The following is a 4,274-nucleotide window of genomic DNA, read 5'->3' as shown; positions in this document are numbered from 1 at the left end:
GGGGGGCTGGGGGTAGACTCTCTCAACAACAAGGATGGCTTGAACACTCACTTCTATGCACTTGATATTGATCCTCAAACAAGCATATCCAGACATATTCTGCTGGGCCTCTGCGCAACTTAGATTAGCAGCAATCCATTGCACAGAGGAGTATGACCCAGGAACAGGAAAAGGAAAGTTTTCAGATATGCTGTACCTGTATCTTCCTTGTAGGCCGGGAACGGTAACGTTAGTGGTCCCTTCATCAATATTTATGTCGACAACCTGGTTATCCGGCCCCCAGCAGCGGGCTTTTGTTGCAAGGAAACCCTCTTCTAAGCCGAATGGAAATTGCACACTAGTGTTACCACACGAACGGGTACAATCAGCATTGCTTGGAATTGGATTATACCATAAACTGATCAGTAGAAGGTTAGCAAATGCAGTTGTAGCCATTTATGGATGTCCTATCTAGTCTATCGTAGTTGTAGATGCATCCGACATGCTCACCTACACAGGAAATATAGGCAGATTGATTACCTATTATATCCCATGAGAGTTCTAAGCCATCAGTAGTTATGCTGATTTTATCCCACAATTGAGAGGTCTCGTTAGAGTTATTGGGGGTGTTTTTTGTGCTGTGGCCATGGACAAATAGGAACTGATAAGTGCTGGCATAGCTTTTCACACCTACACGACAGCATCCAAAGCCATTACAGTTGTGCATAGCCACCATCTCTGTGATTTCTGGGTCCGGGCACACTGTCGCACAGACCGACCGGATGCCATTCTCTTCGACGGAATAGACATCCAGGTCGCAGCCAGTGATGTTTAGAGCAATGTAATGACGATTGAAGGACCTTCCAGGCAGTTTGAAAGAGAAGTTGTAGACACTTTAACCAGAATTCATGGGGTTGGTATGCGAGAAGGAGGCCCTGATCAAATTTGAAACATAAATAGCTACCAAATTCAATCACCTCGGTAATGTCGTTGTGTAAGAGGGTCCTGGGGGTGCTGAGCAAGGTTTTAGTTACCGAATGGGGCATTTTTACCGAGGGGGACCGGTAAATGTGGTTACCACAAAATTTCGAGAAAATTTCGAACGAATTTCGAATGAAATTTATAATTGAATTTTGAATTCAAATTCTTTCAAAATAGATATAGATAGTACTTGAACTTATATTTATCATAAAAGGGGAACTAGCTCAGTGGAACATTTTCTACGCGCATGATGTGAGGTGCTGCCACACTTTACTATACATTGAGCGTTTGAATTCAAAAAATTCAAAAAATTGAAATTTTTTGCTGGAAATGCCCATTTACCGAGGGGGACTAAAATATGCGGTAACCATGGTAAATCTTGAAATTTCGAGTGGTAACCAAAACCCTGGTGCTGAGTGGTGTCGTTGCAAGTGAGGTTGAAGTTAGGCTCAGGGGAACACCTGGATCCGATACCAAAGGGGTAGGTGAAGCTCACATTGCTACAGCTTGTCGGGCAGCCATCAAGCATGGCACTGGCACACGATGGTTCCGCCTGGTTCCCCTTGGGGCCCTTCTGACTTGTTACGACTCTGGATGCCAGAGCTGTTGGCTTCCGTAGTGACCAAGGTTGTTAGAATCATGATTCTGTATCGGATAGGAGCTCCGATGGTAGAATCGCAAATCATAGAATCTTCACTATCAGGATCGTAGAAACGTAGATTTTAGAGACCAAAATCATAAAATCAGAGGAGTTAGTTTGGATCGTAAAGTCGTAGAATTGTACAACGAAATCGTGATTCTGACAACCTTGCTAGTGACCCTAGTACCAACAGAAAGAACATCATCAGCAATATGCTCATGATCCACAGCTCTACACTACACCTTTCACTTGTGAAATTCAGGTCAGGCAGCAGTGGCTTCTCTTCCAGGTAGCACATTCATGACGACCTCCTACTGCATATATCTCTGGTTACAAAAACTTACGGTTGGCCCAAGGAAGACTGGAAGACAGACTTGCGTGGTGTGGTTGCGGTGTGTATTTGATGCCATGTGAAAGGAGATGACCATGACCTCGTAGTACACATTCTTGTGGAAGTGATGTATTTGATGCGACGTGAAGGAGAAGACCATGTCCGTGACATCACGTGTCCGTCAATACCTTCTAGCGCAGATAATTATAGCCCACCAAAGGGTGCCGATAATTATGTCAGTCCCTAATAAATCACATTACATGCCTCATTTCTGGATTTCCGAAGGTTTCCTCTGTACAATAAAGGGATTACCAGCACCTAGTAAAAATCCATGCCAAACACAGATAGGAAGTCCACCATACGCCCGGGCTAAAGGCCCTTAACATCAGCAAAAAAAAAATTTGAATTTTCACCGGGGGAGGGGGGAGCCTCCCCACCACCTGAATATATATTGCGTAAAGGGGACAAAACCCCTGAGTGTCAGATTATAGAGAGGGAGAGCTTACAGAAGGATAAGGAAAAGGCGAACTAGCCAATTAGCTAGCCATCTAGCTTTTCATCCGGTCCTAAGAACAGCCAGCCAGACGTCGATATGGGAGCGGTCTCCCTCCCGCAGTCTGGCACGCCATAACACCACGTCGTCCCTACATGCCTTCAGTGTAGCAGCCAGGGACCACGGGTCCTCCCTGAAGACGACAGCGTTCCATCGTTTCCAGAGCCTCCAACAGCAGAGGAGGACGAAGGAGGCAAGAGAGGCAACGCCGACAGCGGGCGAAGCGTCGAAAAGGTACAGGGCCCCCACCGAAGCACCGGCGGGCGAGAGCCCAACGCACCGCCAAAACTGCACCGCAAACGGGCAGCCGTGAGGATGGTTTTGCGAAGGAGCACATCCCTCGTATGGATGTGTGACGTGAAGAGGAGCCATCCGAAGAACTTGACGCGCGACGGGGCGCGGGACGACCAGAGGAAGGACGCCGGAGCCGCCTCCACCCCGCCAAAGGTCGCAAGGGCATACGCGCCCCTAGCAGAGAAGCCCCCGTCAGGCCTCGCACACAACGTGGCAAGACGGGAGTCCGGATCCTCCCCAGGCAGGCAATCGCCCATCATCCGCTGAACAACAACGCACTCTTCAGCGGCCAGCGGGGTGAGCCGTGCCACGAGCAAGGACCTCACACCTCGCCTACGCACCATCCACACCGAGACCTCCAAGCTGGTAGCATGGGAGAAGAGGGCGGGGAAGGCCACCCGGAGCACCCCACAGGCGAGCCAATTGTCGTGCCAAAATGAGGTCACCCGCCCGTCCCCCACCTCAACACGTGTGAGCGCCCGGTAGACGGGCAGCAACCCAAGGAGGGGCCCCCAGTGCTCCCCCAAGAGAGGGGAGCGACCGGGGCTCATGAGAGATCGTCCGTCAAGCAGGCCCCAAACCCAGCAGGCCCACCGGGACGGCACTCTGGAGTGAAGACGATGGAGAAGCTTGAGGAGGAGGCAGTCGTTCTGAGCCCTCAGATCGCGAACGCCGAGGCCCCCCTCGGCCCTGGCCCGGCAGACCCGGTCCCAGGCGACGAGGCACTGAGCACCGGAGGCCCGACCCGCAACGTTCCACAGGAATGCACGCCGCAGCCCATCCAACTTGGCCAGGACAGCCGGCGGGAGCCACATGGCCGCCATGGCATACGTAGGGAGGGAGTCCAGGACTGCGTTGATGAGGACCAGACGCCCCGCGGGGGACAGAAGCCTAGCACGCCATCCCGCAAGGTAGCGGTCCACCTTGGCCAGCATCGGGGCAAAGTCGTCGACCTTGAGCTTGTCGCTGGACAACGGAAGACCCAAATAGGTCTGTGGGAAGGTGCCAACGCTGCACCCGAACGTCGCAACCACCGCCGCAAAGCACCGCCGCGTCCACATGCATGGGGACGAGGGTGCTTTTGGAGAAGTTGATGACAAGCCCCGTAGTGGCGGCGAATTGGTCGAGGATGACGCGCAGCCTAGCCGCGCCCCCCGCCTCAGCATGCATGATGATCAGGGTGTCGTCGGCGTACTGGAGCACCACTGACGGCTCCCCCTCGCACAAGGGGTGTCGAAGAGTCCCGTCCGACCGAATCATGCGTTGCAGCACGTCGGCGGCCAGGAGGAAAAGGTAGGGGGAGATGGGGTCACCCAGCCGCAAGCCCTTGCGAACCGCAAACCAACGGCCGGGGACCCCGTTGAGCAGCACCGCCACCTTAGAGGACCGAAGGATGAGGTCCATCCAGTCGCACCAAGCAGCCGGGAACCCCCGCACCTCCATGATTCTGCGGAGGCTGGGCCAGGCAATAGAGTCGAAGGCTTTGGCGAAGTCGA

General features: G+C 52.8%; 1 pseudogene; it reads right to left on the bottom strand.

Moving 5' to 3' along the window:
- LOC119273278 overlaps positions 1-1,482 on the bottom strand; it is a 3,700-nt pseudogene extending 2,218 nt beyond the window's left edge.
- Positions 1,483-4,274: the final 2,792 nt, after the last annotated feature.

Source organism: Triticum dicoccoides, chromosome 3A (genome assembly GCF_002162155.2).
Source record: "Triticum dicoccoides isolate Atlit2015 ecotype Zavitan chromosome 3A, WEW_v2.0, whole genome shotgun sequence".
In the NCBI taxonomy this organism is placed as follows: Eukaryota; Viridiplantae; Streptophyta; class Magnoliopsida; order Poales; family Poaceae; genus Triticum; species Triticum dicoccoides.
This window is presented reverse-complemented; position numbering and strand designations above follow the sequence as displayed.